The sequence below is a fragment of the Lupinus angustifolius genome, chromosome LG04 (assembly GCF_001865875.1).
Source record: "Lupinus angustifolius cultivar Tanjil chromosome LG04, LupAngTanjil_v1.0, whole genome shotgun sequence".
NCBI classification, from domain to species: domain Eukaryota; kingdom Viridiplantae; phylum Streptophyta; class Magnoliopsida; order Fabales; family Fabaceae; genus Lupinus; species Lupinus angustifolius.
The window spans coordinates 17,562,814-17,575,181 of NC_032012.1; positions in this window are offsets into that span (position 1 = coordinate 17,562,814).

The window sequence follows — 12,368 nt, forward strand, 5'->3', positions numbered from 1 at the left end:
ATGAAGATATGAAGCTCAAGTGGGAGATTGTTAGAAATTTTAAATTTCTAATTAAGGTGAGCATCATAAATTTGATACAATGATATTAGCTATTTATTTTCGAGGTTACATTATAAGTGATCTAATTACTGACACCCCTTAGATTTCTAAAAGGTTATAACGGATATGGGCTTAATGGGTGGATACCCATCAGGTTAACCCATAGGGGATAATGGGAACCCTATTAGTTAACACATCAGGAAGGTTATGGTCCCCAATACACCAAATCAAATTTAGTTTTCTCATCTCCCCATCAGAGTGAAAACGCAAGTCCCAAGAGGAATCAAGGATTTGGTTGAGGAAGGCCATCATACCACATCTCTTTCAGAAACGTGGATCAAAGGAGCACATCCAGGAACATGGATTCAGGTATGACACTGCACCCTTTGATTCATAAATGTGTGTGAGAATCATTAAATTCAAGATCCTAGGATTGATATTTCGCCAATCATAAGGAATTTCTAACACTACTATCTCTATATAAGAATAGAATGTGCTAGCATAATTATTAAAATAGACTGTCATATGCTTAGATACTTGAATTTCTTAAGGACAATTTTGTCATTCGGAAATGAATTTTTAAATACCAATTTTTGTAAAATAGACTGTCTTTCTCCATGCAACTTTTTCTTTTCTCAATACCATATTTTTCAAATTTTCCACATCACACCCTAGACGCACTTTTTTAACCAACCACGTGACTTCTGCATTTCATTGTCCCAAAAAAAATTCAAACTGCACAAGCCTTTTTTCCTATTGTCTCTCTTTGAAAATCACATCTCATTCTCTTTCTCACACACTTTTCTCCTACTCCACCATCTCTTTTGTGTTTACTCACACACTTAAAGATTTGTTTTTTTTCTTCTAACTTCCTTTCAAGTTCTTGCTTTAACTTCCTCATCCTTAAAATTGACAGTGAATTTTATGTTCACAAGTATGATTTCTCATAATAACTTATTTTGAACTTCTTGGTGTTATTTTCAGTATAAATGTTTTTGGTATTATTGATAACATTTTTAGTGAATCAAACTTATTTTTTGTTTTTTTAGTGAACCAAACTTATTTTTTGCTATTTTGTTCTTCAAAGCATACTCTCCTCTAGTCGCCACACAGCGGAGCTACTATCACTGACACCGTCACCAAGCCGTCACAGTTCTCAAGTTAGCCATTTTGATATAACTATCTTACCATTTTAACGTGTAGTTAAACATTTACAAGTGGTTGATTTTAGGTTCTCTTTGTTTTTTAGTTCAAACTTTACTAATACGGTAACATTTTTACCTAACAAGTTTACATTTTTTGGACATTTTTGTTGGGTGAAGCTTATTTTATTATTTTTGAGTTCAAGATAATATTTTTTTGTATAAGATCAAGATAACATATTTTATTGGAGATCAAAGCTACCATGACACATTTTGCACATTTTACACATGTGACTAATATCTTAGTTAGTTTGTTAAGAGTTAGTTAAGTTGCTACTTGTATCACAAGTTATCTTTGTATTGTGAATATAAACACATGACTTGTAATCCTTTAATCAAACAATGAAGATTCACAATATTCGTTTTATGCTTCCGCATTATTTTCGCAATATTTTTATCACCATACACCAGAACTATCATCGCTAGCATCGTCGCCGAGCCGTCACAATACTCAGGTTAGTCATTTTGATATAATCTTCTTATCATTTTTATTATTAGCACTAGGCAAATTTAATCTTCTTATACAGATCATGTATCTATGGTTATATTAGTGTATTTGACATTTTTTCATTCTATAACTTTACTTTTATATTTTTAAGCATGATCGAATGAGTATATGTTCATAGAGTGCAGTACTTATTTGTTGGTCACATTTAAGAAATAAATGTAAACATTATGGAAACGTTCTAACATGGGTGCCAAAGAATTAAATATTCTTTTTACACACTACAAGAAATTTGCTATATACCTACAGATACTTATAGTGACTGCAAATAAAACTGTAGGTATAAATATAATATACCTACGGAGATTAAGAAACCGTAGGTATATGTGTAATATAGCCACAAATATCTAGGTTGGTAACTATATGTATTAGTAGTGGCAGCGGACAAAACCGTAGTTATAGATTTATGTACCTATGAAAGTTAAATAAACCGGAAATATAAGTGTAATATAGCTACAAATGCCTAGGTCGGTAATTATATGTATTAGTGACAATGAATAAAACCGTAGCTATTGTCGCAACCCGATTTAAAATACAAAGAGATGTACGGATTTAAAAATAATGAACAAAAAAGGAATAAAAAGCAAGAATAAATAAAAAATAAAATAAAGTAAAAAAAAATAGAAAGGGGGTAACAGAAGATTACCCCATAATCCCAAAACCAATTTAGAAAAAGGGTTTCCCCATGCCTCCACGCCCAAATCAAAGGGGGAATCTAAAATCCCTAAATCCTCTGCTTCTCTTCTTCTTCATTCATCGGCATCGGCGATCCAGAGAGGCGACAACGGTAAGCCTCAAGGTCACCATGCTTCTTCGTCTCCGGTGGTTTGCAACCGAGAGCGAGACGGCCCTGATTCACGATGGTGGTGGAGGGAGGCAACCGAGAGGCCCTCGATCGTGGAGCTTCAAAGACACTATCCCTTCTTCGTCTTCGGTGGTTCACGATGGTGTGGACTCTCCATTCACGACGGCTTGAAGAACCATTTAGCTGAACATCCAAATTTTTTATTTTTTTGGAAACACAATTTGTATATATTTAGATGAACATTTAAATTGTGTAATTTTTTGGATTATAACACTTTTTATGTCTATGCTATATGTAGTTATGTTCTTTTTAGATGTACACAGTTAACTCAAGACTTTTTTAATTTTAATTATAATGATGTAGAAATGCAACTGTGAGTATGTATGACTCTTTTACTAGCACCAATACTTATAGCAATGGAATAAAACCGTAGGTATAAGAAAAATATATTAATTTATAGTGATGAGCAAATGCAGATGGTATAAGTTTTAGCTTTATACCTATGATAATGACTTTGCGTCACTAAAACCTATAGTGACTGGTAAACTCTGTAGGTATAAAACTTTTAGTGACAAACAAAATCCGAAGGTATAAGTTAACGTTTATACCCATATTCCAGATAGCTGCTGTCACTAAAGTCTATAGTGACAGAGAAAATATGTAGGTATATCGACTTAAATATAACAGACAAAAACATCTGTTTATAAAAGTTTTTTGTGCTATACCTATTGTACCGTTGCTTAAAAAACATGACTAATTGCATGTTTAGTCAGCATTTCGCAAACAAAGATATTGTTTACATAATTTGAATCTGCAATCTTTTAGTGAGTAAGAATCAATCTTAGTGTTTGGTTTGTGATAAAAATGCGAGGCAAATAAATTCTCTTTTATAATCCAAAGGAAGGGAGGAATTAATGTGGTAATGGCTAAGATATCAATGTCACTAAGCTTAGTTGGAAATTGGAGATCTTCCATGGACCATCTGACAGAATAACATCAAACTTGGTGTCTTATCACATTTCCAGTTTTGCTCATTGTAATGGTAGCTTTCTCATCAATTTTTCATTGTGATCTTTGTTGGAATTCATTTTCATAGTTTGAATCACATATTTTGTTTCTTGAAGGTTTTCATTACCAAGTATTTATTTAGAATGTTGAAGAAAAAAATGTAATCATTTATTAAGGCAGTGAAAAAAAGTAAAATTAATTTAAATGTAGTTTGAGCTGAAAATCTATTCGTTCACCTAAAAATTCCCCATTTTAAGTCCTTCAGTGATAGCCTTAAAGGGTTAGTTTGAGAGTTGGATTTTAGAGGGGAAATGAGGGAAAGGGAAGGCTTGGGAGCTATGAAACACGTGTATTTCATGGTTCCCAAGCCTTCCCTTCCCCTCCAAAATCCAACTCCCAAACTAACCCTAAGCATCATAAATCTCCTTTTTCTAGCATCTAAAAAATGTAGCTCCTTCTCTTTTGCAACATTTCTTGAATGGATTATTGCTTATGATAACTTTTATTTGTATGGATAAAAAGGAGTCAATAACAATGACAATCATGAAAATGGTGGAACATTATAAGAAGTATACATTTTGTGATAATATCATTTTATTGCGTTTAATTTCAAATTTGGGAACCAGTTAAGTAAGAACTTAGATACGAAAATGCGGAGACAAAAGCTGTGTATCAACAATGCCCTCACCCATAGAGGAAGACATGGATCTTAAGGTAATTTCCAACATTCCCTATATACATTCTTCCTTCTCATTTCTCCAACTTTCTAATTTTATTTTCAGCCATCTTTCGTTATGCATCCACAATCGGGTTAGTTAGCTCTAACTATATTAGAATCTTCAATCTATTATTTAGTTTTGTTCTATTTTAGATTAGATTACTAGGAATTTGAAGATGAGTCAAGGAATTTGAAGCTTAAATGTGAAATCGTAAGCTGAGAAAAATATAATGGGATCCAATTTTCGTAAATGAAGGTAGAAGAACTTGGATGAAAGATTGCAGATACAACTTTTAAGCACAACATTTCAATTGAATTGAAAACGTGTAATGAAAATGAACTTCCACTAACTTAAGATTTCACACTCTTGCCATTTGCAAAAGTGTATTGGGAGAGTTGAACAAATAATGGTTGTCACAATCTTGCATCTTTTATCCATCTTAATGACCAACATCTATCAATACATGCCAATTTCAAAAGCTACATGAGAAATGGTAGAATCTTAATCATATTATTATAAGAATCAATAACTTTTCTTTATGTAAACTGCAAAATTAGGACAAGAATGAGGTAGAGTAGTGTTTGGCAAAATTCCCTTTAGTGATCTCTAGAGTCCTACAAAATGATTAGTCTAAGATACTATTCATATATTGGACACTCACTTAACTTGACAACTATTATTTATGAGGACACTTTAGTCCTGGATATTATTTCTATTCTACATTTAAAACATTGTTTCATTTATTGCAACTTTACTTCTCTTGCATTATTATTGTGCCACCAACTTTTTTTAAATTTAAGCATGTGACAGATTCTGACACATCTTCCATGCTTCATCACATGGGTGGTGGCTTTTTCACTTCTCGCTCTCTTTAATATCTTATTTTTATATGAATGTTGACAGATTGTGTCTCCAAATCTCTTTCTTATTTTTTACATAAATGTTCATGTTACGACATCACTATAACCAATAATTAGAATATATATAGATATGTCTTCTAATTAATTAGTAATGTTGTTTAGTGATACCCATAAAGTACATGCAAAAGAGAATATCATTTAACATGTCTATTTCTAACGTTATTGTACAAGAGGAAAAAACATTGAGGATATTAAAGACACTTTTCTATGAAAATCACATCGGTAGCTATGAAAAGCCTACAGTTGTACCTTTGCAAAAAAACTTATACAATAACTTCAATTAGAGAAACTAAAGTGCATATGGGTATAACACTTAAACTTTAACATAATTACTCCTATGCATAATGCTTTACCTTCTGACACACTCAACCATCCATTTCTTGCATATCTTTTCTTTATACATTATTTTATTAAGATAATATTCATTTAACCAGATATTTAAATAACACATACTTATTTGTTGGTTTCTTTGAAGGTTAACATGTCTTCTTCTTCTTCTTCATAGCATTTGGAAATAACTAAATCTACTATATTCTTTAATAAAAATTGAAGGGGTTGCGGCTCTTACCAAAATAGTTATCTCATTTGTAATAACATGTTTTATTAACTTAAAAATAATTGTAACACAAAACTGTGTATAGTATATTTGTGAAAAGTATATAGCATGTTACTTAAGCATTTACTTATGGTGGGGATAATTTAGTCATTAGATAATAATAGATATATGATAGGGAAAATAGTAAGTGCACGATTATATCGTCAAGTAATAAAATATCAATTACACGTGGACTGAAAAGTTCCTTTAATTATAACAATTAATTTATACATAACTCAAATTGGGATTAAAAGTGAATTTAGAGCAATTGATCAATTGGCAAGAATAATTATGGAAATAGTAAAAAAGGATTGAAATCTAATTTAAGAAGAGTTCCCAGGATAAGAGTTACTGCTTTTACACTCACAAATCTTTGTTTTGCTCCCTTTCATGAACTTTAAGTTATGAAGATGAATTGCTCTTTGATATGTGTCATCCTCTCTCGAGCTCCGACACGTGTACTTAATTAGTTGCACCTACTCTCGTGGTACAATTATCAACTAAATTCTTTACTTGAATCTTTCTATCCAATCGATTTGTAGCAACCCAATGTGAATTCCAGAAACCCCCGAGAATCCTAAGTCTACTCTCGTGAATTAGGATTCTAGTTTGAATAACTGAATGGTCTGATAGTTGGGTTGTCCTTTCGGTCCTTCCCCACTGTATCTAAGAGGTATAATTTGTTGGTCAGACAACTCAAATCACAACACTCAATGAAATAGAAGTAAGAACAAGTGTTTATTGAATGTAAAAGGGCGTAGTCCCAATCCTAGAAACAAAAGAAATTACTCACTCATGATGAAGAAGAATACCAAATTATAAATTAGAGAATTTTAATGCAAAGTGTGTTCGTTCCTTGAGGGAAAACCCTCATTTATCCTAATTACAAAAGATTGGGCTAAGCCCAACAAAACAAATCTAAAAACATAGGAATAAAATCTACCATCAACGACCGTAGGTGTGGGACACAGCCTGGCCATGGATTGTGGCGCCTTCAATCGGTCTTCGCATAGCATCAACATTGAATTTCATCTTATTGTACCAAATCTCTACTCTTTTTGGCTTCAATCCGTTCAACATACACAACATAGCAAAAAACACCTGCTCAACCCGAACAAAGAGAAACAATAGCTAAAAACAATCTTCAAATCCTAATTATGTCATAAAATGCAAGTTAAATGTAATGCAAACATAACATAATTTCACACTCATCGATGCAATAAAATTATGTTGTCTACATAATATTTTATTACTAAGTGGGTGATATTACAAAAATGGGTTTAGCCACTTAGGTGGTGTTATGTTTTTGCAAGGATAATTTGATCAAAGTAAAAGATGGTTTGAATTTTGTGATAAATGTCATAAACACTACATGTTTACACATGTATGCATTACTACATGCCTTTGAAGAGTAACTTTTCATTTTATTTTCGTGGAAATAATCAAACTTATATGTCTCTCTTTTATGCTACTCAAACTCATCTTTCTCTTATTTCTTCATCTTGAAACTCATCTCTCTTTAATTACCAAACAAAACTCGTCTCTCTTTTCTTTCTCAAAAAACACGATCATTAGTTAAGTAAATCAGACCCTCATTTTTTAAGAGTCTATCATTTTATAATACAAGAGTTTTTGAATGTTCACTATATATGAATGTATCATTTTGTGTTATCTGTGATTTTTTTAAATTATGTCTTTTCATTTTACTCAAAACATGAGAGTCTATGCGTGTGTTCATTGCTATTGTCTAACTTTAAAATTAATTCTTTTAGTTAGAGAATAAGCATAAGTGGATGTAGAGTTGTAGATTTTAGTTATTGCATATGAGTTTTTAATTATAACAAATAAATCAGTGGATTGTACTTTATGATAATAACAAACAAAGCACTACTTGGCTCAATCTAGATAAACTTCAGGTCTGAATTGATTTTAAAGTATTCTACACCCTATCTCATTTTAAATTATATAAACCATATACTTAGAATAAGTATTCTACAACCAGATTCAAGTTTGTTCTATCTTTGGACTATTGCACAACCTATTTTGTTACTTAGCCTAATCTAGTGTTATTCATTATAGAGAAAGTATTATTCTGTCTAATATAGAATTATTCTTTTTACGTAGCATATAAGTTTTATCATTTTGTCTCACCTAGAAAGTATTATTCTGTCGTACCTAAAGTATCATATCATTTCTAAAAAATTACCCCTTTTCTTTATGTTGAATAGGCTTATATTATTTTTCTTAAACTTTATTTATGTTTATGTTTAGTTTAATATCCATGACATATTCAAGTCATTAATGAGTAATGTATTATTAATAAATTTGGAAGGTAGCTCTCACGGTACTAGGAGAGGTAGGACTTCAATGATTTTAAATGTCAAAAAAGAAATTAATTTTTGTCATTGGCTTTGGACACAATCGTGAAAGTAAAATACAAAAAATGCAAAAATGATTAATAAAGTACAGAAACATGTACATATTAATTTAGATATGTTGAAATAATAAGTATTAACCATGTGACATTAAAATTAACGTTAAACTTCATAAAAACAACTATATTAGATTGAAATGTTTTTCCATAATGAGATTATGATTTTCTATTTAATTTTTTGTAGTGGTCAAGTTTGATATTTTTTATGTTTATGTAGTTGTTTATGATTTACTGTGAATAGTGAAATGGGTTTGGGGCCCTATCCAATGGGCAAGGGCCCCTTGGATCTCTGGTTTTTCAGGATATGTGGGGCTATCTACAAAGATGCATGGAGAACTAAAAGCTATCTTCCACGGTCTTACTCAAGCTTGGAATTCTGGATTCTGGAATGTCATTTGTCATTCCGACTCTCTAGAATCTATTTCTCTTATCAAAAGTAGTATTATTCATTGTCACATGAATGCCACTTTAGCATCTGCAATAAAAGAGCTATTGAGCAGAGATTGGACTGTCCTTTTGAAACATGCAGTTTGAAAAATCAAATTTTGGGCGGACTTTTTGGCTAAGCTTGGTGCTTAGGAAGATATTAGTTGCAAAGTGTGGGAGCAGCCTTTGGATGAGTTATTTTCTCTTCTTTCTAAGCACCAGAATGGTTACTTCTATTTAAGGATGTAATCTTGTTTTTGTTCTTTTTATATATAAAAAAATGGATCACAAGATCAAAAAATTTCTTCTTCCTTTCAAATCTCATGTGAGTAAGAAGTCAATGTTAGATTATCGATCTCAATTATTTGTGTTCAAGTCATAAGTGCTTATGTTTATAATAAATTATGGCTGATAGGATTTTTAATGGATATTTTATGGTGTAACGTGTATCAATATTTTATATACGAAAGTTGTAATGATATTAAAAGAGATAAACTAAAAATCATTATTAGGTATGATAAAGGCTATGTCTGATCCTATGCTAGAAGGAAAAGTGATAAATGAGTAGAAAACAAAGTCTTAGTATATTTTTTTGTTAGGCTAAAATTTCAAAATGTATAGTTAAGTTGCACTATATATGTCTTAGTGACTTTACAAAAAGTGAATTCTTGGTATTTGCTAACAAAACCAATTGCTGAGATTTTAGTATACACAAATAACTAAATAACAAGTAGTACTTACTTGCTCAATTTTTTCCTTCTTTTTGTAGACTTGGTAGGATGACTTAAATTATTTTCTTTGAGCTTTAAACTTATAAATTATTGATCTATTAGAATGGAAAAAGACTATAAAGAAGGCTTTGGAATAGGAAAAAAAATCATGTCTTACCATATACATTGTAAAAAACTCAAAACTCATGTTATTAAAAGTGCCAAGTTATTATTATCTATGACAAATGTTAACTCTGCTCTAGCTTTAAAGAAATACAATCTAACTTTGTTATACAAGTATTAATGGCAAACTCAAGTTTAATCTTAATTTTTAATTTTACATTTCTACCACTAACCCATTGAAGTGGTAAAGATTGAGAGTTATAGGTATCTTATGCTATGGAATGTATTATCCTATGCTATAAGAAAAAGTGGATTGAAATTTAAAAAAGCTCATACTTCTCATGTAATTTTATTGTCAAACTAAATATTTAAATATACTTTGATAACTTGGTGATTCTTTAAACTTCCATTTTTACAACTTGCAATTTTAGTGTAGACATGTCAATAAATATCAAATATCAGTTGTATATTTGAACAATGTTGTTTATCTCATTCAATTTTATTACTTAAAATTGTTGATTATGAATTATTTTATATTTATTTATTCTACTATTTTGGCTTACATAAACACAAATTAGAGCATCTCGTGTAATTGTTGATCAAATCTACAACATCACTACAAGGATGAACAATTTCTGCAATCTAGAGCAATAGTTGCATCAACAATTGAGATTGTTGACCAAATCAATGAATATGACATGAGTAAAATTCCAGGTGAATTTTTTTCACTGTCTTTAAATTTTCATTATGTTCCACATGATAGATTTATTAAAATTATATTAATAAATATTCTAATATATGTCTATAGGTTAGGAAAAGGACTACCTAAGTTCATATTCAATTGATATTTATGATGCTAATGAAAGTGAAGAATTCAACATACTAACTCATGGATTTTTAAACTCACTTACAACCTCTGGTCTTCTCAATCATAAGATCAAGTTAAAAAGTGGAACTCCATTACTGTTATTGAGAAATTTAGATATGTATGAAGGATTGTGTGGTTTATAAAGGATGGTCAACCACTAAAGATATCAACAAACGTCGTTTATAAATATATTTTTCAAAATCTCGAAGAGATATTGTACAACTTATTTTACATTGTGTTCCAAACTTTTCTTCATAACAACTATTTATTTATTTAATATAACATATTCAACATCATCTCATTCATGCAAAATACATCACCATCCGTGCGAATACACCAGTATCCTACTAGTGATTATATAAAAGCTAAGGGGACTTTGACTATACCAAAGTATATTTTATGTGTATTCGGTAGTCAATATTGAGAACCAAAGTGAGAATTTGAGAACTGACACTGGTAGTCAATATTGTGGAAAAAGAATTGGCACTGGTAGCCATATGGTGGGTGTCGGATGAGGCTGAAAAAGAGGAAAGGGATAAACTGACTATTGAAATAGCTCTCTGGAATAAAAGTGATTACTTATGTAAGAACTTCATTTTGAATGAGTTTTCTGATGATCTCTATGATTACTACAGCCCATGCAAGTCTGCCAAATTAATTTGGTATGCACTTGAAAAAAATATGATACCAAAGAAGCTGACACTAAAAAGTATGTTGTTAGTTGCTACCTCAAGTATCAGATGACTGATGATAAATCAGTAGAGTCTCAGTCCCACGAGATACGGGAAATAGCTCATGAGATCATATTAGAGGGTATGTCCCTAGACAAGTGGCTGTCATAATTGACAAACTGCCTCCTAGCTGAAAGGACTTCAAAAACCTTATGAGGCATAAGACCAAAGAAATCTTTTTGGAATCTCTGATCACTCGTCTTCACATTGAAGAAGAGGCTCGTAAGTAAGATTAGAGAGAATAGATGTTGATTGTCTCTAACAATAGCACTAAGAAGAAATTATCAGGTGCGATTTTGAAGCCTTTTAGCACTAATTTCAAGAATCAGAACCGCAATGGGGATAAGGCTAAGATCATCAGTCACAACAAGAATTGGAACCCTAAAAAGGTCCAATATGCTAAGCCACCTACTAAGAATGACTTTAGAAACCTATTCACCTACTTCAAGTGCGGCAAACCAGGTCACATGGCACGTAAGTGCAAAAATAAACCAATGGATCGTCCTCCACATGCCAAAATGGTTGATGAACCATTTGTGGATTTATTATTTAAGGACATTATGGTTGGAGGAACTGATGGGTGGTGGGTAGATACTGGCGCATCCCGTCATGTTTGCTATGACCGTGCTATATTCAAAACATACATGAATGTTGATGACAATAAGGTGTTGTTGGGTGACTCCCACACCACTGTTGTTGCTAGAACTGGTGATGTGGAGTCGAAGTTTACATCTAAGAAGACTCTGATTCTCAAAGATGTAATGCACACTCTATAGATGAGGAAGAATCTAGTTCCTAGTTTCTTCTTAATAAGGCTGGTTTTACCCAGACCATAGGAGCAAACTTGTAAACTCTTACTAGGAATGAGGTATTTGTTAGGAAATGGTACGTCACTGATGACATGTTTAACTTAAATATTGATGTTTCTATTAATAAAATTTCAGATTTTGTTTACATGTTGTGTGATTTTAATATTTGGCATTCTAGACTTTGTCATATTAATAAACGTGCAATTTCAAATTTGAGTAGCTTAGGTTCAATTCCAAAGTTATCTAAAAATGATTTTGAAATTTGTGAATCACGCAATCAAGCGAAAATTTCAAAAAATCTCATAAATCAGTAATGCGAGAATATGAGCCTTTAGATTTAATACACTCAGATATGTGAATTATATGGAACGTTAACTAGAAATGGTAAACGTTATTTTATCACTTTTATTGATGACTGTTCTAATTTTACTTATGTATATTCTATGAAAAATAAAAGTGACGCACTTGACATGT